At 42.8% G+C, this 27,493-nt stretch overlaps 1 protein-coding gene across 7 annotated transcripts in view; it reads right to left on the reverse strand.

The window, feature by feature from the left end:
• znf462 (zinc finger protein 462) overlaps positions 1-15,067 on the reverse strand; it is a 70,483-nt gene extending 55,416 nt beyond the window's left edge. For 2 of the 7 annotated variants that reach the window (XM_080418901.1, XM_080418896.1), the window contains exon 1: positions 14,750-15,066. The gene's annotated coding sequence lies outside the window, so the exon portion shown is untranslated. Of the gene's footprint in view, positions 1-6,976; positions 6,995-10,480; positions 10,648-12,463; positions 12,483-14,491; positions 14,712-14,749 lie in introns of those variants that run through there. The other 5 variants (XM_080418902.1, XM_080418898.1, XM_080418900.1 and 2 more) reach the window with 5 other exon arrangements.
• Positions 15,068-27,493: the final 12,426 nt, after the last annotated feature.

The raw sequence follows: 27,493 nt of genomic DNA on the forward strand, positions 1-27,493 counted from the left end.
TAAAAGAAGAAGAGAAAATGGGGATCAAATGGGGGTCCGTAGTCTAATGCATATGAAACTGGGGGTCTTTCATATCAAAAAGGTTGAGAAACAATGATGTACGTTACAAAGACACACTGCAGAGCGGCCGTGGCTAAGTGGGTAGAGAGGCCGCCAGGGAAACAGAAGGTCCCCGGTTCAAACCCCACCCCCAGTTTGCACGTCGAAGTGTCCCTGAGCAAGACACTTAACTGCTTCCTGAGGCACTGCCCACGTATGTAGCTACAGCTCCTGATACTTAGGATGTTGTTAAATGTAGATACCACATATCACCGTAGAGGCAAATATACAGTGACGAACCGCAAAAGAGTGCAGACCAAATTATTATACTTCACAAACACATACTGTACCTCGTCCCCTCACAAAGACATATTGTTTAACCCATTAAGACCTGGAACGCATCTGTGTCAGGGGGTCTCCAGCAAAACGATTGATAGTTAGGATTACCAAATGGACCCTTACAGATCTGTAACTGTACAATTACAAGAGTGTACAATTAGAACCAAGTGGACCCTTCCGGGGTCCATTTGGTTCCAATTGTACACTCTCAAAGCTAAATTAACACTGTGGCTTTAACAGTATAGATTGGGGTCCCCGCGATAAAACTCATGTCAAAATGGGGGTCTAATGCATATCAAACTGAGGGTCCTTGAAATTAAAAAGGCTGTGGATCACTGCTGTACTGTATGTAGTTCATCCCTTCACAGAGACACAGGGTATTGACAGATCAAACCAACACACTGCTGAGTCACTTGTTATGCTAACAAGCATGAATCTGTAGACTATTAGGTGAATATAAAATGTTTACAACGGCACGGCCATCCGAACAATAAAATAAAGTCCCAGGTGCTGGACAGAAGAACAGGTGAAAACAGAGAGTACACACACACACACACACACACACACACACACACACACACACACACACACACACACACACACACACACTGGTCTAGGAAGGAGCTAGAGACACTCAAAAGTAAACGTCACCTTTGGTGATAATAATAGAATAAATATCCATGGGAACATGATCCAGTGTGCAGAGGCAGACTCTATTTGACCATTGGTGAATAGCCCATGCATTCAAACACCAGTAAATTTGTACTGCAAACATTTCCACCTCATTGGGTAAATAGTAATGCATTCTAATAAAATGTTAAAAATGTGCTGGAGCTCAATGGAAATGTTGACACTTTTTATTTGTATTCATTAAAAAAAATGTTACACTTAAATCATCATGAATAGCTATCGTAGCACAATAGTCTTGAAACCACTGTGAATATATCTTCAAACGTTCTTCACCGCTAAGCTCCAGCTTCTATAAAAGGTACATAAAAAGAAGGTATCAAATGGTGGTGATGCATATCAAACTGGGAGTCCTTGAAATTAAAAAGGTTGAGAATGACTGCTATTAACCCAGTAAGACTGAGAACGCATTTGTGAGTCATGTTTAGATTTCTTTGGCTATTAAAAAATAGCAGATCTACAAGCTCATAGCGCGGCACCGAGTGCCACACTATGAGCTTGTAGATCTGCTATTTTTTGGGGGAAAATCATTTGTGCAAATCTTTGAATATGATATCGTTTTTTAAAGCGAACATTTTTAACTCAACTTTTTGCCTCTGGGGGTCCCTGGAATAACATATTTTGAGATGGTGGTCCGTGGCCAAATACATTTTGGGGGGTCCTTGACTTGAAAAAAGTTTGAGAACCACTGATATTATAGCAACATAAGTTTAAAAAAAAAACTGTTTAGGATTTAGAAGACATTTGTAGAATCCCCCAGAAGCAAAGATTTGAGTTACAAATGTTCGCTTTAAAATATATGTAAATATATTCAAAGATTTGCACACATTTTTCACGATAAAAAAAATAAATAGCAGATCTACAAGCTCATAGCGCGGCACTCGGTGCCGCGCTATGAGCTTGTAGATCTGCTGTTTTTGAATAGCCCAAAGAAATCTTAAAATGACACACAGATGCGTTCCCGGTCTTAATGGGTTAACGGACACGAGGGAGGAGGACAATGACCTCATCTGTTACCTCTGTCCTCCCACCTCCCTGTCGTCACATCAGAGAGCTTCCTCCAGTGCCGCTGGTCACATGGTCGACATTCATTTTGAAGAAAGTCTGAATGCACAGAGATGAGACATCGATCCACACCTGGCCTAATCAATGGGACCTGGCCTATTCAGAGAGGACGTGACGAATCAATAGTGTTTCAGTAGAAGCTCCTTGTCATAACAGCCATCACACGTCCACCGGACTGGAATGAAACAAGACTTGAATGGCACACTGGATGGAATGCGACGGAATGGGAACAGAAATGAAGAATAGGTGAAAAGGGGCTGAACAGAATGCAACGGAGCAGGATGGTGGGTACACAAGACACTAAGACAGTGGTTCCCAACCGTTTTATTCCTCTGAGCCCCACCTTGTATCATCTGACAAAAGCTGGGCCCCCCCAACCCCACACACACGTGCGCGCATTCATGCATGAACACACGCACAGACACACTATATACTTTTCGTACAACGAAAAGCAAAATAAATACCAGCTCTACAAGCTCTGGCAGGCTGTGTGTGTGTAGCTTCCTCGTACTGTGTTGAACAGGTATTTTTGCCTCTTTTTTCTTTTTTTTTTAATGTTAAAAAAGGGACATTTTTTGACAGAATGGCATGCCCAAAAAATGGATGCCAGGTTGAAAGTTATTATTTTGTCCAACATGTTTCACATTTTGGACTGCCTCCAAACAGACCTCACCCCAAGGATGCCCGGGACCCCAGACAATAAAAGCACGGATATGTTGATGCCCACAGCGCTGTAGCCACTCACTTTGCCCGTGCCTAAGTAACAACACTGATTTGCGTGCCTAATAATGCTGATCGACACAGGTGCCGCTGCCGTTCGGCCATGTGTCCTGCATTTTGGCACTGTATGCCCGCGGCTGGACCGGCCGTCGCCGTGGGAAAAAAACAGAATAGAAACTGGCCAATAATGTCCTCAAAGAGGGAAATGCCAAATGTGGCAGATATGTAGGCCAACCTTCCAAGCATAGTCACATAGTATTAAACCTGGCCCAGACAGACCGTATGCCCATATTGCTTGTGAGACCATGAATCAACCTGCTAAGCATAAAGCAGCCAACATTTATAAAACATCTCTGAAAAGCGCACAACAATCTTTTGAAAGTGACAGCCTTTTATGGGATGGGAAGATCTCCAATCTAAAATGAATTTACTCTGCATCCAGCAGTACATTTTAATGTAAATTCATAAGTGCTACAATTACCCAGACTTGTCACTCTGACACTGGTGGAAAAACGCTGGATTGGATATAGAAAAATAGAAAATTAAATGTAAAAGATAGAATACGATCCACTGGTAAATCTAGCCTTAAGCATCACGTACAGTAAACCATTGCAGCCACACATGGAGCGACATGCCGTAAAGAGAAGTACAGTAGCAGCATAATAGGTCACGTGACATAGAGTCGCCACTCACTCAGCGTAGCATGTGAGAGGTGCCTGCAGTCGTCAGGTCAGCTGTGTGTGGAGGTATTTTAAGCTTATGGGGGAAAAAGATAAACAGCCGAATGCAATTCATGTATTGTGAGCATTTCTGGAAAAGGCATATTAACAGCTCAGCAGAGGTTTAAGTGAAAAAGAGTATTGGAATATTGGTGTTGGCAGATAATCATACGTGGCACCCGTATCGGAACTGCAAATTGGTACAGAGCCATCCCTAAAAAGCCCTCATAAAATTTGGGATATATTTGCATTTGGCACTCTCTTAAATGATGCAGTGAGTTGAGAATTGCCATTGCATCCATTAGTTAAGCATTTATCAAATGTCTTAGACAAAGTAGAAATACGATGGGGTTTGCCTTGTATATTATTTAGGCCCTCCATTCATTGTGTACACTGTAGGAACAGTGGTTCTCAAAAGTGGGGTTTGGGGACCCCCAGGGGTCATTGAGGGGGTTTCAGGGGGTCCCCAGCTAAACCAGTTTAACCGTATTTTATACTTTTATACAGCTATTCGAAAATAGTCAATCTACAAGCTCACAACGCATCACACAGGTTATGATGAGCTTGTAAATCGGCTATTTTCTAAATATTTTGAAAATCGTGCCCTTAATTTCGAAACCTTTTAGCAACAATATATTTTCAAATGGGGGGTCCGCCACCAAATACATATCAATTTGGGATGAAAACGTTTGAGAAGCACTGCTGTAGGATCGTGGTTTGGTAATCCCAGATCTCCTTTTCTTAGATGACAAATATATGTGATCAGCTTCTCACAGACATGTGGTTCAGACTGATCCCTTCTGCTACAGCCTGACCGTCACTAACATCACAGAGGGTGTAAATAATATGAAAGAAATACTAATAATAAAGTGACGCTTCCCTTGGACACATGGATAGTGAGTTTAACCCATTAAGACCTGAGGCCTATTCTGCAAATGCCTTCTAAACCAGTAGTTTTCAAACTTTTTTGTGTCTAGGACCCCCAAATTGATATATATTTGTCTGCGGACCCCCCATCTGAAAATATTTTGTGCCAGGGACTCCCGGAAGAGAAGAGATTTGTAAAAAAAACAAACTTTAAAGATTTTTTGCAGATGTACAAGCTCGTACAACATCACTGCCCGCCCCTCCTCCATAGTGATTGGACGGCTGGATAAAAAGTGATGACAGTGATGAGTGCAGCAGCATACCATGTATCCCAGTGAATTCAAAGCATACAATGGCCTCAGGAGAAAGAAAAAAACACTACACGGCCTCAAGGTAGAGTTAACAAGGTGAATGAATGACATCACCACCCACATACAGCACTGAACAGTTTCCGTATGCAACAGCGATGGATCCTACTTGAAGGACAAGTGGGCGGAGGTAAGGTAAGTAGCCTTGGGAATCAGCGGTTCCTGAGCCGTGTGGCCCCTAGGTCAGGAGCCTATCTCCTATTTCCTTAGCATGAGGCAGCTTGATGTACAACTACACCCTCTGGACATGACACTGGTATGTCACGGGGACATGCCCCCAATCCAACCCTTTGATGCTGAGTGCCAAGCAGGGAGGCATTAGGTACCATTTTTTACCATCTATGTCTCCGCCCGGGAATTGAACCCCCGACCTCACAATCTGAGGGCTAGCACTCTAGGCACAAGGCCACTGAGCTGGTGGGTAATGCACGCACGAAAATATGAAATAAAGTACTTGCAGTGCACAGATTTGAAAACAATCTGGATATGTCTTCCTTGGCCCACTGGCAGCATGTACAAACAGTTTGGTGCTGATTGGGTCCAACGGTTTGCAAGATTAACACACACACACACACACACACACACACACACACACACACACACACACACACACACACACACATACACACACACACACACACACACACACACACACACACACACAGGGGTGAAAACATAATCCTCACCTCCTGGCCTGGTGAGGATAAAACAAACAACAATGCAGTTTGTTTGGGTGAAAACAAACTGCTTTGTTTGCTGGGGACCAGGGGGTCCCCAGCACTTTGAGAACCAGCCTTATATAACATACGGTATGTATAATACCTCAGTGATAAAGAGCAACGTGTATAGGGCCTCAAGAGGGGGAGAATCTTGATCTTTGGACCTCAAGCTATACTGCTGACTGAGGCCTTCAATCAAGTCCTCACTTCAAAAGACACACACACACACACACACACACACACACACACACACACACACAGACACACATGCACACGCACACGCACACGCACACACACACACACACACACACACACACACACACACACACACACAGAAATACCTTCACAGATATACCCTTAGCACGGTTCCTGTAGCTGCAATACTATGCTAATCCTGGGGGAGAGATGATAATTTGCTATTTGATGTCTGCGTCGTCCATACTGCAAGGTCAGACAGAGCCTGTGTGTGTCAGCCTCTCTCTCTCTCTCTCTCTCTCTCTCTCTCTCTCTCTGACAGATGGTTACCTGACATCACCCACCCATTCAGTCAGCCTTTAATACTTTATATCTCTGACACTGTTCTCCCCTTTATAGGGGGCTTTCTTTACCAAGATATTTCCTTTCTCCATTCAAGGGGATTTATCTCACCAACTTCCCATTTTGTTCCACGGCTGAACCGAAAATGAACGAACCTGGAACATCATACTACGAGTAACCTTGCTCTGAGGAGACTGCCTTTGTCTCTAAGCAGGAAGCTCTGATCATTCCATCTTGAAAACGGATGACTGCAACACAGAGCACATCATCATGAGACTCCCTCTCTGGCGCAAATGGCCATTTTTGATCTGACTACTGCCTTTCCGGTTGTCATGGTGAAAATGAAAAACCTCCAAAAGGCTGATAAAAAAGCGACTCTATTCACAAATGTTACTGTAACTCAAGAACAGCCTTTCAAAAAGCATTCACAGCCATCCATCCATCCTGCATTTAAATCATGAGCTTCAGTAGAAAAAAGGTCTGGCAATGTGTTTTTATTCAAGTGACCTTCAAACATAACATTGCAAACAAAACACAAGGCTGGTAGGGATAAATCCCTGAGCTAAAGCGTGCAGGTTTTGAAGGTCAGCTGAGGTATACCCAACCACAGAACTCTCCTCATTCCAATGACTATCCCAAAATGACTCAATTCTAACATTCCTCTGGTTTTGCACCAACCATTTTATCTGGGATGATTTCTTTTTACTGGTCTAGGATTGCCGTAGACGTCACATTATCTGTTTTGAGTGTAGATGTAAAATGTAATGCAGATCAAAAGCAAATCTAACAGAAGTCAAGAAGGCTGTCCTGGGAGGGAGCTCAAGCTTTCTGGGTGGATAAGGGGTGGAAACAGACAGACATGCATGGTTAGGATTCACTGTCAGGGCTATTGCTCAACCTGTTTTAGTATAGTCACCTCACTTGGCTGCTCTCTCTTCCCTCTCTCCCTCTCTCTCGGGGCTGACAGAATTATCTTCTGCATCAGAGCAGAGGCTGGGCCAAGCGTTACACACACACAGTACAGACAGAGGAATCCATTTTCACACAGCGGACCTACTGTGGCTAAGGAGACACAACCAGTAACACAAGAGTATCAGTGGCATGGCCATCCACCATTTTGTGCTCCTCAAGGTCTCAGGCTGGGCAACCTGTTCCCCTCCCTGTCCTGTTTCAGCTGAGAGGAGCTGCCTCTGCTCGCTGCTGCTATCTTGTTACACAGATGGAACTGTTTAGCTTTAAGAACACAGACCTGGGCAAGCAACTTCCCTCTCATTGGTTCCTCTGCAGGTTTGTCATGGCTGCCAGCGAAAGCAGAACTGTGAGTGCGTGTTCAGTACAAAAGACAGCCACCAATAGTGTGGGGGGGGGCTTCTCTTTTCATCGCTGGCTGCAGACGATCTTCTCAAGAGATCTCAGCATGACTCCAAATATGGCGCTATGGATCAATCCCCCCTTTGGGTTACTGTGGTTTAAAGCAGAGCTTCAAGGAGATATCTGCACAAAGGTTCTACAGATGATAACGCTGAAGCAAAAAGACTCAGCCCTGTATGACGCAATGCTTCTGTGTACACATTTTTTAAACAGGTTCTTCATACATTCTAATAGCCTCACAGGAGGAGGAGAAATCTATTTATACATTAAAAGAAAACAAAGCTCTAAATGACCCCCAGCGATATAGTTAAGTAAATATTCCATCCCACCAAAAAATGGCTAACTAATTGCAAGCCTCTGGCAACATAATTTATGATATATTGTTTGTCCAAGTCTGTATGGGAATAGGTATTTGGTTGTCTCAAGAGGTTTTCTTTCCTTAAGTTTAAAGAGAGAAATAAAAAAAACGGTACGTAACTCAGCATACTAAAATAAAACTGCTGCTATTGTACGTTTTTCCACTGCATAATTCTCTTCATACATTCCTCATAGTCCGAACACAAACACAGGACCATGGACTAAACCAAATGGGATTGAAAATGCACAACTGAAGGACGTCCAAGGACAGGTCTGGAGAGAAACCAGGAAGTGTTTTTCCACTAGGACAATTGCTCCAGGAAACCATACATTCCATGCGGCCATGAAGCCCATCTCTCACAGAGCACCATTTCCTGGAGTCAAATCTGCTGTTGTCTCCTATGAACAGTGTTGCCAGGTTTTGCGAGAGACATAAGTAACCAAATCTATGAAAACAAGCCCGAAAGAAGCGACTAGGCCACATAGCACTTTAAACCTATAGTGCGTGCCAAAAATCCTGAAGGGGGCGTCAACAAGTGTCATTTGGTAGCGGTGGACATCTTTGTGGGGTAAACAGGTTGACCTAACATTGCCCCCCACCAGTATGTCTGCAGCTACTATGCCACGCCCTCCGTGGTGACGAGACGTTGGCACGCACTATATGTAAGCTCACAAACGCGTCAAATGCGATGCGTTATTTTTTTATCTTGAAGAAAATGTGAAACATTTGGAATATTTTTTGGGGTTGGTGGATAAATACATATTAATTTAGGGTGGTCTTTGACATGAAAATGTTTGAGAACCACTGGTTTAAGCAACATTAGGAAACAAGCCCAAATAAGCAACTATACTTTAAGAACAAGCCCAAAAAAACATTCCGCAACTACCAATATTTTCGTGCAACTTTACAGAAAAACAAGCCCAAAGTAGCTCATTATAAGCAGACATGGCAACACTGCCTATGAATTCTACAGTAGCCTCTGTCAACCTATGGTATATACAGATTACGGCTGGTAGGTTTAGAGTTAGGATCCTAAACTAGATTACAATGGTTTGGTTTCTCAATATATTTATATCATCTCAACAAATGTAAAGTCAAAGTCACATATTTTGGTCAAAATTGGCCACAATAAATGAGAACACATCCAAGCTAAGTTAATGATATTATAAGGTTGAGCTTCTCTTTACAAATGTAATGAATGTATAATTGGTATAATATGCATTTAATGAAGTTGTGGCTCCTTTTCCTGCCAGTGAAACATATTAGCGTTAATTTGTTGTCCCTTTCTCCTGTCACACAAAGGCTAAGAAGTATGTTTCTCTTCAGCCTTTCTCCTTCAATAAAGTAGTGTGTGTGTGTGTGTGTGTGTGTGTGTGTGTGTGTGTGTGTGCGCGTGTGCGTGTGCGTGTGTATATATATCAAATATATATAAAACGATGGAGCTGGCCGGAAAAAAAATTTCACCCCCTGTTTTACACCTGTAAACCTGTGATGTGACAATAAAGAACAGAAGACATTCAGATGCTCTGAATGTGTATGCTGTAAGCTGTAAATGGGAATACTAACAGAAGATGGTGCATTGGTGACTTCTCTGCAACCCTGACATGCCAGTTACTACAGTTACAGACAGTGGGTGAGGTTACCATCTGGTCAGAATGATGGAGCGCCTCAAACTGACCAAGACGGAAAGGAGCGGATAACTAATAGACTGTGATACACAAGACATTTGAACAATACTGGGATTGGATTCCTTTTTTTTTTATCCTAACACAATTTGCCATGTTGGTGGTGGGTGGGAAGGAAGTGGGCAGGGAAGTGTATTCTCTGTCACTGCACTATAGCGCCTCCTACAGACAGGTCTGGGAACCAGTTCAGCAGGGAGCAGAACTGGGAGGGATGGTGTGTTCCTCTGCACACGATAGGAGTGAAACTCCTCTCTGTGAAGTGAAAAGAAGCGTCCGGTGGCGCTTGTGTATTAGAGGGGACACGTGGTTGTAATGTCTACACTCTCCCAAGACCAACATTAGGGGTTGTCACTGTCAGTGACAGAGAGGGACTATATAAGAAACATGGGGGGGATTTGGCAACAACAAAAATTGGCTAGAAAATACATAAAAAAGAAGAATGAAACAGCTGAAAACAAAAACAGCAGTTGATCAAGTTTGACCTTTGCAGTAATGCTGTTAAAGGCATAGTATGTAACTTAACTTTCCATGTGTTTATAAAACAAAACAATAAATACATTTTTACCCATCATTTCCCTCAATACCAGCAGTTATCAGCCACTGGAGTAGTGTGGTGGTGTTTACCGGCAGAAACACATTGCCCTAGGTTCTGCTGTATTTTGGTTAAATCAAAACAAACAGTGAAAACACCTCCAGTGAGTGAGAGGACAATGTGTTTCTGCAGGTAAACAGAACACCACCACACTACTTCACTGGCTGGTAACTGCTGATATAGAGGAAAATGGTAAAAATGTATATAATTATTTGTCACGTAAACGCAGGGCAAAAGTTACATATCATGCCTTTAAAGACTATCTGATAGTGATCTTTTGAAACGGTTGCCGAGTGTTTAGCCTGGAAGAGAAGCAAACGCGAGGTTCCTCGCTAGGTGCACCAAGCCAACCTCTCGAGGTAAGTCGACAAAGTTTGAGAAGGAAAGATGAGAGACCCATCAATATTAACTCACCACCGAGACCTCCTTTCCAAGCCCTTAAATATTTAATCGTCCTTGGATAGCTCTGTTGCTTCGTAGGCCCGAGCCAGTGGATCCCTCCCTTCTACAAGACCACTCCTGTTCCTGCTCAATGAAGGCCTTGTCCAGTGCCACCACGCTGCCCAAGGAACGGCCAGTCTCTAAAGAATTCAGGATTTTTCCACCCCAGGCAGTGTGTGAGGCTGACAGAGGTGGTTTACTGTATCTTATAAGGGAAGGGGAAGGAGCCTCAACTTAACCTGTGAAACAGGTTTGTCGATTACTTGATTTGTCTTATAGAGACAAATTGGCAGGACAGCTGTGCTATCATGCTGAGTTTTCAATTCAGGCTAAATAATGTACATGTCTGTCTATGGGAGTATATTGAAGTAATATGAAATATATTACTTTCAATATTGACAGTGAGATATATCTTTGCAACAAAACTTTTTTGTACTGGCAATTTAAGAGTAGGTGTTGTAACAGTCAACAATACAACCCGATACTGGAATACACCTTGAGAGCCACTTCCTTGTTCTATTGAAACAAACTCCACATAACAGTTGCACACCGTAGTCTACTTAGTTACGGAAAAATACAAAGATTCAACTGATACTACAATGTTTGGATAGCTTCGTATAACACTTATTTTAACAATAAAAAACTAAAAAGCGACAGAAATGGCACAGGGAAGGTCAGTGAAAATTACAGAGGTAGATAGAAGTGGTTATATCGTCCTATAGTGACGAGAGACTTTCTGAAATGGGGCCAGCGTGTTTCTATACATGCACAAACTGCATCTGATGAGCCATGCATCATGGCAAGAATGCACTCGCTGGAGCATTTCAATTGGCTTTTGTGTGTCTCTCCAGCCTCCTCCACTGCCCCAGGTAGAGAACAGAGTAATGCTGAATTTATGCCCTGCTGTACACCGGTGTTGCACGCCAAAAATAGAAGATCTATAAGCTCACAACGTGTCGCAAATGCGACGCGTTGTGAGCTTGTAGATCGGCTATTTTCTGCATGCAACGAAGTATGAATCAGGCTTGGTGCATCACCGGTGAGCAGCACGCAAGTGTGTGTGTGTGTGTGTGTGTGCGTGTGTGTGTGTGTGTTACATAGGGAGAGGTTGTGTGTGCACGCATGTGTACGTGTGGGTGTTTGATACGTAGAGAGAGAGACATACGAGGAGACCAGAGTGTCAGAGTGAGTTATGAGCTCTACAACCACTTCCTTCCAGCATTCAAACCAAAGTTTTGTCTTTTTTAATCCCCCTGCACGTTTTTCAAAATGGTTACTTTTTAGGGTAATCCTTAGATACCAAACAACAAATAGATATATTTTTTCTAAAGTAACTCGTCGAGCGTAGCACGGCACCATCTCCTTAAAACTGAATAGGAATAAAGCAACACCTAGTATCAATTAATATTCTGGGCTACAAGTCACCTACAGTATGACTTGGCTGGCTAGACTAGATTAGTCCAATGTTTGGCCTAATCCTGCACAATTGGTCACTGACACATTCAGTCTTAAACATTATGTTTCCAATAATCTAGGTACAGACAACAATATGTAGACAAATAATTGCACTACTTTGTGTAACCCAATTATACCTGATAAGAGTATGTTGTTCACTTGACTGAGTGACTCATTCAGAACTCTAAACTGTAAATGTAATCAAAACTTGAATACCCAAAGATGTACAGCAGAGCTGAGCTGAAAAATGAAACTGGTCTGTGTCAGTTCAGAAGTTGACATTCACTGGAGAACATGTGAGAGCTATGAAAGCAAACTGCAAAAGTGAGAAAACAACATGTATTTTTTTTATAATCCAAGATTTACCAGTTCCTTAAAAAAAAGAAACATCAGACAAAAGTCCAACATTAAAACATTCAGCCCATCTGCTGAGCATACTTCACTGGAGGAAACCAATGTGTCTAGTCTGAAACCAATCTGTCAACCATAGCAGAATCATACCCAGACTCCCCTATCAGCTTCTCCTTGAGAACCTGTTTGCCCTGTGACTGCCACACCAGGGAGAAGGAGAGCGCCACCATTTTGATTGCTCTTCTCAGCCCCGTTGTCGCAGCACCGTGTGTCAAGCTCACTCTCCTTGTCAGCAAGATTTCACAGTGGCCAGGGGAACTGCAGAGCATAGCACAGCCATACACACAGCAACTCTCTCTCTCTCTCTCTCTCTCTCTCTCTCTCTCTCTCTCTCTCTCTCACACACACACACACACACACACAGACACACACCCACACAGACATAAACACATGCATGCACGCAAGAGCACACACACACGCACATGATGCACAGATGAAAACACACCTCCTTCACTCCAGACAAATGGGTCTGGTCTACAGACAGCTCTCTGGAATATAATTCCTACAGAAGTTACAGAGAGAAGGTTGTACCACTGGCATACATCATTAACTAAAGTGCATTAGAACTTGTATCCTACTGAAAGACAAACCACTAAAGTCCTGTCATAAGTATGTAAATACAACATTACAGCATTTACAACAAGCATAGCCTTGTAATAACAGGTGTGTAGCCCAATAAATACGCATAATAATAAAAGTTGAGTAAAAAACAAAAAAAAAACAATAAAAATTAAGATATAATTAAAATAGTTTCATTTGGACTTTAAATCCCTCCAACAATGTTCCTACAGTGTTTGATGTCTGATCTGACCACAACTGATCCTGCAACAAGCTGGAGAAAATATTCTTGAGAATCTTCTTGAGAACTTCCACACACAAAGTATCTACCAGTGCAATCACTTCTCTTCCAGAATGTGTGTGCAGGGGATCACTTTGTAGAACATTAACTACCTGCAGGCTAAAACACTGCATTATTGAGCATTAAAATTCCCATCTCACCCATGTGTCCCTCTGCAACCACCACAGTCGCAAAGACTGTCATATAGCATTAAGGAAGCCTTAAATGATCCACAATATTACATGACACATGTAGGTAAGTGGAGATGCGTTAGGGTGCAAATGACAGAAATACGTTTTGGGAGGAAAAACTACTTTAACCTTGACTTTTATTCCATAATTCCATCATTTAGGAATCTAACACCACTTTTCAGAGTTCTTCTGCATCCACAAGCAGGCAAACTTTCAAACTAAAAGCAAAAAAAATCTAAACATTCTGGCTATTTTCAGGACCAGAGAGTCAACCTTTGTTCTTGGCGTGAGGGATCCTGCCTGTCTGACTCCAGGGCTCTCCTTGGAGACTCATCTGCCTTTCCACCATTTTATGGTGAAGCCCTACTATGACACTGCCCTACCTGACTCCAGACCACTGACAGTGTATAATTAATAATACGCATCCAAAACAGCTAAAATAAACCACCAAAAAAGTCACCCTGGGCTAAAACATTTCAGCCCACCGCTAGCCTTATCTAAGATAGTTCCAAAACGTAATGTGGTGGAGAAGCCGTCTCAAATCTCTGCTCAGATATGGGCTTTTTAATTGAAGGAAAGCCGTCACACACATAGCCTCCAATGGACACGGCTCTTTCATGGTGTGCCAATGGACGTGGACCAGCGGCTATGCCAGCTAGACTGTGTCGCTAATGGAGGCTCTGGTTGGGAGAGGAGAGGAGAGGAGAGAGTCGGTGCAATGGCTTCTTCTTCTTCATGAAGCTAAACACACACACACACACTCAACAACACGCCACCGCCAGTGGGACAACAGAGTCTGTTGTCCCACTGGCGGTGCCGTGTTGTTATGTGTGTTTTAGCTCCATGAAGAAGAAGCCATTGCACCGACTCTGCTCTCCTCTCCTCTAACGCTAATTCCCAGACCCAGACATGACAGAAATAAGGAAAAAAACACTGAAACCAACGCGCTATGGCAACGTCCGTTTCGCTGTGTCCATTTCCTCATGTCACTGACAACCAAACACACCGAGGAGAAGGAGGCGACATTGTACCGAAGCTATAGGTTGAATATTATTGAGAAGCTATGAAGACCCACTTGACTTTGCCTACCATGGGTGCCCAGGCTGAGCGATCACCCTGTTTATTGTCGCCCCGGCGGCTTCTTTCTCTCCAAAGTCGGGCTGGTCCTGAAACTAAACCGAAACGGGGGGGATCATAAGCTCTTTCCAGGTCATTCACGAGGCGCTCTCCACATTATATCCCATGATCTACCATAACGACGTTCTCGCAGAGAGACCACGATCAAAGCCCCACCGAGCCTTGAAATCCCGTGGCCGAAACTGGGGAAAATATGGTGTAAAAACTCACTGGTACAACGTTCTCCTGAAGCGATCTTCCCAAAAGTTGTCCCTGACGGTCCTCGTATTTCATGCGTGTGTGCTGCCCGGTCGGTCTAATGGATGATCGCCATCTTTCCTGCTTCTCCTTTGCTGCTGCAGCTGCAGATGACCTGAGATCTGCCGTCTGTCTCTGAATAATGAGCAACCACCACACAGACAAGGAAGACAATCTGCAACGCAGGCTACACAAAGAAGTTTGGGAGACTACCAAGCACCAGAGGGTGCACAAGAGTTTACGATGAGACGAGGGAGCATCGGAGGGGTGGACATCATCAACGACTCTGTCTGAGGAGAAGCTCATCATCATCCTTCATCAAGTCAGATTGCTAAGCAGACCCTTTATCAGCGGCTTCGAACCACCAGCGGATACATAATGTATGGAACGAGAATGTTATATGTATAGGCTTTTTCCATATGTCTGCTGCTGCTACGTCATGGGGTTATCCACAGTTCACAGTTCACACACTGACGACGACGATGCTGCTGCTTATACACAGACACAGACCATAATAGATAGATAGATAGATAGATAGATAGATAGATAGATAGATAGATAGATAGATAGATAGAAAATATTTATTAAATACACATTTCTTTGCCACTATAAATGAACCTAGACACAGCTGAATACAAATTATTAACAATTCAGACAGGTCTATGTAACTGCATTATATATAGTTTATATGCCAGATGTGAAAATAAAACATATTCAACTTTGAATTTGATTTTTTGTTCTTGTTTTGTATTACTTGCTTATTAAGGGTTAGTAAAAAGCATAATGTCTCAGAAGTTGATGTGTGCAATTTTTTCATTATATGATGAATTTATAATTGTGTTTCTGTAAAAGCCAATATGTTCATATTAAAAATGGTGTGATGCTGAGGCAGTGGCTAAAATATAATAGACTGAATCATGTGAATATAATATTTATAATATTTTATATAATATTTAATTTTATTTTGATCTAATCTACTATAATAGTAATAATAATAATAATAATAATTATTATTATTATTATTATTATTATTATTATTATTATTATTATTATTATTATTATAAGAATTATTATTATTATTATATTGTTATGTTATATTGTATTGTAACAGCAGTCTCTGTGGAACAGATCCCACCAACATTTTGCTGCTTGCACCTGTATGAGTGTATGAGTAAGTGATAAAGTACTGAACCCCAGTACTTGAATATATCATATCAAAGTATATAGATGCTCCTGGTCTTGATTCTTTCTTCTTGAGTCTCTTGATGTAAACCTCAATATACAGTATTGTGTGGTATTAGTAATTGTAGTAGTAATAATAGTAGTAATAATAATAATAATGATAATAACAATACAGTAACTACTTAGATTTATAATGTGCCTTTCAAGAAACCCAAGGACACTTTACACCAGTGTCTATCAACCTTTTTTGTGCCAAGGCACACCTGGCATAGCCAAAAAATCCCAGGGCACACCTAGATATACGGTATATATATATATATATAATTATATATATATATATATATACGGTATATCTATATAATATATGGGGGAGAAAAAAAGCAAATGCAAACAAATATTTCTGTTTTTGCATTATTCAGACATGCAAACTTGTAGCTTTTCAGCTTCCACTAGCCGTTTTGAATCCAAATAGGGCAATAGTGTGACACCTGACCCGAAAAAAAACAGCATTTTGTCACCCTTTTCACCTCGGGGCTGTTTGCATGCCTGATTATTATTATTGTTTAAAAAAATTAATTAATTTTTTTTTTTTTTTTTTTTCCAAAATGATATTTTTTCAAACCTTCTTCAAACGGCGCGGCACACCTCAGCAGTAGCCCCGGCCCAAAATTGGGACGTTTGCCAGGGTTGATATACACTGCTTTACACCATAAGGTTTACAGCAAAACAACGTTGAGCGTGAGATGGCAGATGGAAACAGGAATAAAGCTGTGTTTATGGAAGTTCTTCTGTTGTTCTGACGTATGTAGCCCCATGTATTTCCACTACTTTGGCAAATGCACACTTGGCTCAAAAGCATGTTGTCATGGGCACCGCTAAGGATGCCTGGATGTTAGAGAACTCAGTCCAGGACTGTGTTAACCGTATTAGCCTACTTTTATGTTTGTAGTTTAATTTTGACCACATTCAACCTGGTGACCCTGTTTTGGGCATATAGGCAATTGAAAACACTACGTTTCTTTTCAAAATATTTAATAAATAAGAAATTATATTAATAATAAAGAAAGAAAAGAGCAGATCTACAAGCTCACAAAGTGTTGCGATGCAACGCGTTGTGAGCATGTAGATAGGCAATTTTCTCTCTATTTGTTGTACGGTGAAGTATGTATAGGGATTAAGTGGTTGATTTTAATTCACCTATGTTCAGAAAACAGAAGCATACATGATGCTGTACACCACAGGTTTATGGTGTTAACATTTTTGAGGTCTTGGAAGATCACTGAAGGAACGTTTCTGGTTGAACCATGTGTGAAATACACACACACACACACACACACACACACACACACACACACACACACACACACACACACACACACACACACACACACACACACACACACACACACACACACACACACACACACACACACACACACACACACACACACACACACACACACACACACACACACACACGCACACACACGCACACACTGTGTTGACAGTGACTCCTGTGGGTGCTGGGGAGCGGCCAGGGTTTATCATGCTGCTCGGACATATGGCTGCTGCGGCAAATATGATGAATATGGGATGGCCTGGAGGTGGGCCGACTGCACTGGGACAACCCAACCGCTCGGCCTCCCCCGTGCCACCGAGCCAGGCCTCCGTCCAACACGGCTAAAAACAGCCCAGACGTCAGGGATTCAGATGGTCCAAGCGGGTGGGAGAGGAGGAGGAGGAGGGAGCACTGGGACGGGGTACAGATTTAGAAAGTGACCGGTGACTTTTTGGACACATCAGACATGGTCACTGCAAGACTGAATTGTTATATCATTATGATGATGCATTACCAAGGATGGCATGATGCATGATATTAAATGTAAATCTTGATTTTTCATTGCCATTAGTCATTGAAAAATGAAATTAGTCAATCTGTGAATATTATATATGCATGGATATATGTCACATAAATGGATAATATGTACAGACAATCAACAGTAAATGTAATATATGAACAGTCTATGAACAGTGAATATGAATGGAACAAGTATACACTTTGTGGTGTGCAGTGTGTCGGTGTCTGTGGCTGGATGTGCTCCTCATCCAGAATGAGGTGCACATCTCTGGATGAGAGATGTTCATCGGGATAGCGACCAGCCTCCTCCTCATCCTCTCCCCCACAACCACCTCCAGGTTGTTCAGTTTAACTCCGACTACAGAACTGGTAGAAATGGTGCATTCATACAGCACCTTTATCCAAAGCACTTCACAATGTGCATTACATTCACTCACACATTCACACACCGATGGCGGAGGAAACCTTGCAAGGCACCAAGCTGCTCATCGGGGAATCGGGAACCTTCCGATTCCCAAGTTCTACGTCCTGAGCCACTGCGACTATCTGGAGCAGCCTGTTGCGTACATTGAAAGACCTGAGCCTCCTCAAGAAGAACAGCTTCCTGTAGAGGTCCTCAGAGTTGTACGTCCAGTCCAGTTTATTGTTCATGTGTGCACCCAGGAACTTGTAGTTGTCCAGTACATCCACCTGTTCTCCTCACCAAACAGGTCCATTTGGTTCAATTTGTATACTGTCAGAGTTATGGTTCCTTGAAATTTAAAAGTTTCGAAGAATACAGTATGACTCTCACGGCTGTCTCCATGTGTAGGAGATATGCTGGGGCTGTGCATTGGGAGGGGGGCAAGCTGCTGCCTCCTAGGGGTAAGGGGTAGGATAGGTGAGGATGGGCGCACAGGTACTTGGGGTGGGGGGCAGGGGATATTTGTGAATGGGGCACTGGAGCGAGATACTGGGGACCCAGGCTGCCCTGCTGAGCTGCTTGTGGGTCAAACCTGTTGAAAAACAGGTTCAGCTCATTTGCATGTTCCAGTATCCTCTCAACAGCAGCGCTTGACTGTTTTGTCACACACACACACACACACACACACACACACACACACACACACACACACACACACACACACACACACACACACACACACACACACACACACACACACACACACACACACACACACACACACACACACACACACACACACACACAAAACCCTCTGGAGCTATTGGCCCTTAGCCTGCCCTCCAGTCAGTTAAACGACAGTGCCATAGCCCCATTTTAGTTTGTAAGTAATTTACAGTTGTGGTGTTTAAAACCAAAAAATGTGCCTTATTAAAGTGTTTCCATGGGTATTAGGGGCTCTGGACTCCTAAGTGGGATACTGGGATAGTACACATTATGAGAAGTCAGAAGGGGAAAAGGATGAAAGAACACATTTTAGATGCTGCTAGTGTGCCTATTCATGGGCAAACTGCATCCACATCCACTGTACAAGTTGAATTATGCAACATGTTTTCTGTTTTCTTTTTCTCCTACCTGTCTCAAGTGGAATTTATACTCCATCTGTCTCTTTATCAGTTTCTGTCACACCCAGCCACATGGACACATCACATGCATGCAGAACTTTTTCAGACGAGAGTTTAATAGCAAAGTGAGAACAGGATTTGGATTACCATGAAAATGGTGGAAACGTTTTGAGAGCTATTTGAAAGAATGATTTGGTGGTTTGAAGATATTTCCAACTAGGAAGTGGTGCATACCTCTGGCATATCATGCACCATGCAACCCATACTGGAAGTCATTGGCTGCAGGTGTCAGGACCAGAGGATGCTGTGGCGGAGAGGGGGGTGGTTTCTACAATATACTTTTTGCACATTTGGAGTGCTTTTTATTGCTTTTTGTTGTTGTAATAAAAAGGCCCCTCCTACTGATTTTGGAAGCTTACATTCAGTTTGTCTGTACAGACTGATTGTCACGACTTTCAAGTGACCTGTGACATCAGTCATATGTGTGCATGACGTATCTATGCGTCTATGACATATCTATGACATATGACTCCAAATTTGGCCGCAAGGTCACAGTGTGACCAAAGCCCCATTGACTTCCGTCGTGGGTCACTAACGTGTGAAGATTAGTTAACAAATAGAGTCCAGAGGTAAGCACGCACATCCCAAAAATGTATCAGGTGCTGGACAACAATACGTACATTAGAGGAAAAGAGGGGAAGTCTGCACACTGTTAGCTCCCAGTAGAACATTTATTAAATAGTTTAGATAGTTAGTTTTAATAGTTAGATTGAGATTAGTAAACAAACAAACAAAAAAATCTAGGAAATCATCTCAGGATTGACATAAAAACGGCATGGCTCTAATGTGAATCTCAGACTTCAAGTGACCTGTGACGTCAGTGGTCTATGACTTATCTATGACATATGACTCCAAATTTGGCCGCAAGGTCACAGTGTGACCAAAGCCCTATTGACTTCCATTATAAATATGACATTATGTAAAATGTCTGTTTTAACAAGACAGGGTCTGATAATGGTGTGGGTCCCATGTGGATCTCGGACTTCAGTTGGACAGCTTGCAACATCAGTCATCTATGATGTATCTATGACGTATGACTCTAAATTCTGTTTCAGCTCGATCCGAGTTGATCCCAATTGAATTCCATTATTATTATTAATTATACATAAAATACAAAACCTATCACACATACACACACAAAGACCCTCTTCTAGATGGCTAGCTCCTACAGGAGTCATACCATAAAAACATTCAAATCTTGAAAGGGCAATCCGCAGAGTGCATATCTCCGAAGACAGAGAGACACACAAATGGGGCAAAAACAAAATCAGTTGTGAGTCTTCACCTAAGTGGTTTATGTTAAAACGTTTTCAAAGAGCAGGGAAGAGCCATAGTACCGGATTGTGGAAAGCAGCTGAGGGAACTAGATAGATAGATCCTCAGATGCGGGCGGCTGCATGTGTGTTACGATTATAGCATGTGTATGTTTGCGGTGGAGTGTGATTTTGCTTGCAGTGCAATATTGTGTGTTGTGCCCTAAGGGGAGGTCATTCTGGAGTGTGTTGCAGCGCAGTGTTAAATTGCAGCGCCTAGGGGGTTGTAATCTCTGTGTGGGGTATTCTAGATTGGCGGGTGCCCATACACCTGTTTCCGGCCCATGCGTGGCTGGCACTGAAGTGGAGTATAGGACTCAGACTGTGTCCGACATACCTGTGTGCAAGGCTGTCTCCAGTACGAATTTATGGGGAAAAAAGATGATAATTTACTGTTACACTGTTTCCTCCTCCTTTGATTATTTCCTTTAATAGAAACATTCTGTGTGTGGGCTCTCTACACATTCTCATATCTGAGACAAGTTATACTGGTAATCTGTACATTTTTAAACCACCCAGGGTCTGAGCTTTGGCACTGGTCCAGCTTTAGTCAGAGATTGCTCTGGGTGTGAACACACCACTCCAGCACAGGCATCTCCCCATGGGCGGCAGGAGACTCCGCTCAACAGTCTGGGAGAGCGCATAAAGGCACTCCTATATGTTTCCCCGCTATCACTAATTCAGCCATACCTCAGACAGGAACATTACCTTGCCCTACTAAACCTCACACATAAGACTCACCTAACCCCATTATGCTAGGGTGGGATGGCTCAGGGTAGAGTACAGTAACTTGCAAAGGGCCTGGTCTTCAAGATACTCAAGGGATCAGTGCCCATGTACCTGTCAAACCACTTAGATAATGTGAGAGACACACACAGGCACAACACCAGAGGGAGCTCCACTGATCTTGTTCAACCCAGATTCGGCACAAACATGGGGTTAAATTTGTTCTACTGTTATGCCACCAAAATGAGGAATGCAACAGCCATCAAAAAGTGTGACTCCTTCAAAACCGAAATAAAAGAGCACCTGTCTGCAATTTGAAATTGTCTTCTAGACAATCTTCTAGAAATGACACGCCTCCCCCCTCAATGTTTTCTGTACATATACTTTTATTGCTCCTAGTGTTGATGATTTCTTGTATGTTATGTCTTTAAATGTCTTGATGAATTGAATACGTAGGACCACAATGGAACCAAGCCCTCAGGTTTTTTGTGTTATCCTTTTAGCATCATTGTTAATCGTACCACTGTACTTTTTGCAAGCTGTATAAAGTATTCAACCAATCAATCAATCAATCAATCAATCAATCAATCAATCAATCAATCAATACAACCCAATTGCTGTCCAGTTGTCTTTTGGGAATCAGGGTCTACAACGCACTCCTGGAACCAGCATTTCATTTTTGAGAAACAACCTGAACCTGTTTAGCTGCATCTGAATTCACAGGTGGTACCCCCAGCAATATAGCACCCTGTGTACCTGCAACTGAGACCACATGGTGCAAAGCTCTGCAACTCAAGTTCAGTACAAGTTCACAACTGTGAGCTTGCAGACTGGCATTTTCTTTGCTGGACGACACATCACGCAGTGGGCATTAAATCAGGTTTACGTGGTTGAGCTCAAATTTTATGTATTCTGATTGCCGTTTTAAGGATTGACATAATGTTATCAATAAGACAACATGACCACATGATAATATGCAGTAGAATATTGTTTTGCATGTATGTTGGTAGATAATCTTTCCCTTTACTTGCAGTGTCCATTCTCTGATCTCAGTGAAGTGATGGCCTCTGATAATGCCAGTAGGCAGTACCATGCCATTCTCTGGGGTATAATCAAGAGACAGACACATTCAAGTGTTCAAAATGTGAGAATGTTTCCCATTGCTTATTTCTTTTCAACAATATATTTATTGATAATCTTTTCTCCCAAACAACATTACAGTACAGAAAACAAAATAAAATGAGCAATTACATGAAAAATTACAAGACAATCACACAAAATAACAACAAAATACCATTGCTTATTTATCAAACGGAAAATATTCACATTTAATAGATTTCTGAAAATCTGAATCATATGATACATCGACCGGGCCCTCCTCTGCTAAGCGTTTTATTTTTATGCTGGTGAGGCAGTCTCAAATGCATGGATAGTAAATAACAGGTGCTCAAAGGCCAGACAGACAGTATGGTGTTTGAATCTAGTATCTGTTGTACCCAATGTCGTACCCTCACCCTGCTTATGGGCAGGTCACTACCGAGTCAAATGGCAGAAATACGCAAATGATGTAAGGTGTCTTCTTGAGTTCCAGAGCTTGGATAGTGCTGCTAAATTCTGGATAAGCTGGCTTAACCTCTGCTAGTGCATTTAATTTGACTAAAGAGATGACCTACTAATCAAGTCGCAAATTGGAATATGAATTAAAAGTATTTTAACCACTTAAGCCCTATTATATACTTCAGCTATTCCGACAATAGCTAATCTACAAGCTTGAAATTTTTTTTTTTAAATGTGGAAAACTTTGAGATTTCTCTTCCCTTTTCCGCTATAATAATGACAATAGGGTCACCAGGGTGATAATGGTTAAGTACTCTCAAATGTATACAGGATCTTTTTGGGGGAGATTGACTCTCAAAGGTCACACAATACAGTAGATCATCATTCAATCTGAGTCGATATTCCTGATCAATAGCAGCCAATTGATTTACTACAGAGAGATGATGAATGCAATAATTTGATACACAGCACACATGCATGTGCATGCCTAAATGTGTTTGTGCTTGCGTTTGTGTCTCATAAAGACTGATTTACACTCTATAATCTATTTTCTGAAGAACCGTAAAGAACCTGTTCTCTGAAGAACCTGTAACTCCGAAGAACCTCCTGCCTCTCAGCTCCTCAGCCCCTATTTTCTCCATCTCTCCCTCTACAGTATATATCTGCACATCTCTCCATCTCTGCTTCTCTCGCTCCGCAGACACTGTCCAAGGTGCCCAATCCTTATCCCCATCCATGTAACAATAAATCCGCTCTGCCACAGGAACTAAAAAGTCCCCAGGTGAGAGGGCCGTCCTATCAGGGAACAGCCAAGCATACAGTGGACAGTGGCGTCGCTGGGATTAAAAACTGCTGCATCCACTGTTCCCCTGGCCCATTGACGGATGGATAAAGCCTTGGACTTCACCTTATTGAAAGAGGGAGAGAGCGCCCGGGGAGCCATGAAATCCATAGACCCTGCTTTAAATGGGTTTGTAAGAGGCTTCCGCCGGAGCAGACCACGGCTGAAAGAGCCCATTAAATAAAGCCCAGCTCCTCAGCCCAGGAGCCGGGGCAGATTCATCAGAGAGAGGGAGAAGGCAAAGATAATGATAGCTCATGGCCAGTTGTGAGACATTGGCTCCACCATGCAGGCTGCCATGGGGGACCCTGTCAATAACAATAATATACAGTCTCTTCTTTCTTTGATAGTAGCCTTTCTCTATATATGTTTGGAGTTCATGCAGAACCCCCCCCCACACACACACACACACACACACAAAGGCATGCATGCATGCATACATACACAGGCAGACACACATGCGTACACACGTACACACAAACAGATGTTTGAGACAACGAGCAGGACTCAGCATTTCCGAGGCAGAAACATCATTTAGCCTCATTCTGAGTCTTCTATTAGTTACATAAAGGCTTATATTTCTCCGTAAACCATCAACCCAAATACACGGGACAAATACACGCTACTTTCACAAATATGGAGCACAGAGGTGATCTGCCATTTCATGTGACATACCAGACATATGTCACCTCTCTCTCTCTCTCTCTCTCTCTCTCTCTCTCTCTCTCTCTCTCTCTCTCTCTCTCTCTCTCTTTCTCTCTCTCTCTCTCTCTCTCTCTCTCTCTCTCTCCTCTCTCACTCTCGGTAGGGTTATTGTAGCGAGGCCTTTGTGGTGAGAGAGGGTGGAACACTGCCGGGGTACATTTGAATATCAATGTGGCCAGATAGGATGGAAAGGTGGTGGTGGGAGGGAGGAGGAGGGCTGGAGGGCCTCTGGCAGGACACTGGGGGAGATGGAGGGAGAGAGAGAGAGAGAGAGAGAGAGAGAGAGAGAGAGAGAGAGAGAGAGAGAGAATGGAGGGAGGGAGGGACGGACGCAGGGAGAGATTTGTCATTTGCTCTCCGTTCCACCTGCTCCCCTGTCATGCATCCTGCCGGGGGGAAAAATGCACCCTGATGTCTGAGAGAAAGAGAGAGGGAGAGGAGAGAGAGAGAGAGAGAGAGGGAGGGAGAGAGAGAGAGAGAGAGAGAGAGAGAGAGAGTGACACGAGGGAGCAAGGGAGCAGAAAAGGCATACAGGAGAAAGGAACAAATGGAAGAGGGAGAGAGATGGACAGGAGGTGGAGGAGAGAGAGACAAAGAAAGAGGAGATACATGAGGGAGTGCAGGGGATGAAAAAATATCTGCATACCATTGCGCAGCCGAGATGCCAAGTCCTGAGATGCAGTAGCTAACTGGAGGGGCAAACAGGAGGACGCACCAGTGTGCCACCAGATTACTTTCCCCTGCATTTACTATTCATATATTTGCAAGGTGACTCACTTCAGACAAAGCAGGTGATCAAGAGCGCTCTCTGCCTCCCCCTCCTCCTTTCTCCCTCCACTTCTGAGATGCGAGAGGAGGAGAGCGAGGAAGGCATGATGGATCCACGGGCTCAGCAGAAGTCATAAGCCTTGCAAATGCCGCAGCCCACAATTGCATGCCCGCAGATTTGATATGTGTTCCGTCAGCAAACCCCATTTAATCCATTTGGCTGTCAGCCCCCCTTAAAAGCACCTCAAGTAAGACAGGGACTGTTTAGGCTGGAAGAAAGAGACAAAAACAAGCCACAGACACGTGTAGTATAGCAATCACAACCTTCTCAGTCCCCTATTCTTTCTTACCCTAACCTTCAAAAATGTCTCTTGCCAGCTACAGTACATCACACATCGTTAAAAGTGTCCACACACAGGGCTGACATCTTAGTGCTAAAGCACCGTGTTTTATTCCCTTGATTAGCGTGACAACGTCAAACTTTGCGGTGAAATGCTTTTGGAAAACAAGATCTTGATTGCTAATGTATGGTGGGAACACGTTTGAGAAAAGGCTGACCCAGTCCCACCACACAAACAACGAAAAAAAACATATTTTGGGGCGAATTATTCGCATCCTACCAACCGATGGTTAATCAACACCTTATAAAACAGGACAAATCAGTGCTCTGCATACAAATGTAAAAAATAACTAAATCTTATCCAAAGAAAGAGGGCCTGTCTTACATTTACAGTATTAGATATAGGCCTACAGTTATGTTTAAGTAGGATGACTACTGTCCCAGATACCAAACCTCTCCACAAGCCTCTGAGGGCTTTGTCTTGGAAGATGAGACCTTTCCCAATGATTCTGTTTCATTACAGCCTTGTAAGCTCACAGTAAGCGCCAGGATAGGGACTGTGGGAATACCACTGAATGAATTTGTAACATGCTGCCCTCATACAGTAAAGGAGGTACTTGAAGGGGATATTTCTGATGCACCAACAACATTATTTCTCAAGATGCTGCAGTCTCTCCAAGGTCACTCTGCATTTCTCCACCAACACTGCAATGTAACAGCAGAAAGTGTAATTGTAGTAAAAAATTATGTATGAAGCTTCACAACAGAACCTTGGCTGGAGTCCCCTAAAACATCTTGGTATACAAGTGTCTTTGTTTGTTTGAATGTAGTGCCAAATACATTTTTGAAAAGCTGCACTTGGGCTACTTTCTCAAATCGGAAAACTATCTTAACAAACTGCTTAAACACAGAAGAGCCACGATTTCAATAGATGTCCTTGAGCTTTATGTAGTACACATTTTGAGTAATAACAAATTGACAGGTGATTAAAGTAGTGTATAGGGATTGGATTCAGTCAAGGCATAGTGAGTTTGTCCAATCAAGTCTAATTTGTTAGTACATAATACATAATAGAACATAGTATATATAACAAAATATAAACTGCTTGCCAGTTACGTTGAAACCAACGTAACCACATGAACCCAAGCACTAAGTATATAGGGTTTAAGTGGTTTTAAAAAATCAATCAAGGAGAATGTGCTCACCAGTAAAACTGTGGCCCCGGTCACTCACTGTAGAGTAGAGGAAGGAATAGAGAATTAGGGGTGGCCGGTGGCAGGTCATCCACCCCAATGACCTGTCCTACTGCTCTAGAACAATGATTCGCAACCTTTTTAATTTCAAGGACCAATAAGGTAGAAAAGTTTGTGCTCTAAACTCAAGGCTTACCAAAGGTAAAGCCTGGTGCGAGAGGTCAGCATTAAAGTCCACAATTAACAGAAAAGGCTTGCACACTGACAGATGGACGCTATGGCTCGTTGGATGCAAAATATATATATTTTTTAATCACAAAGTGAGGTGACATAGTGAAAAAAGGTGATACATATGGAGCGAACGTTTCGGTCCTCAGACCATCATCAACACTGAATGCAGGTTGCCCATGTTGGCTATAATAGGCAGTCAGGTAACCATTGGTAATGAAACTGGGGGCACCAAGCTCGGGGGGCACCAAACATCTTGCAAGACCGTACAATTGCAAGTAATTGTGCAGAAATACTGTCACGGGGGGGGCTGCTGAAATAGCGCTAAATCGGTGCCAAAATGCATCGGAAGCACCCTTCACCCCACTGTTGAAGAAAACGTTTACAGCATCCATTTTACAGCATCCGAAGTCTGGGGT

Source organism: Gymnoscopelus braueri, assembly GCF_963280865.1.
Source record: "Gymnoscopelus braueri genome assembly, chromosome: 22".
NCBI lineage: Eukaryota > Metazoa > Chordata > Actinopteri > Myctophiformes > Myctophidae > Gymnoscopelus > Gymnoscopelus braueri.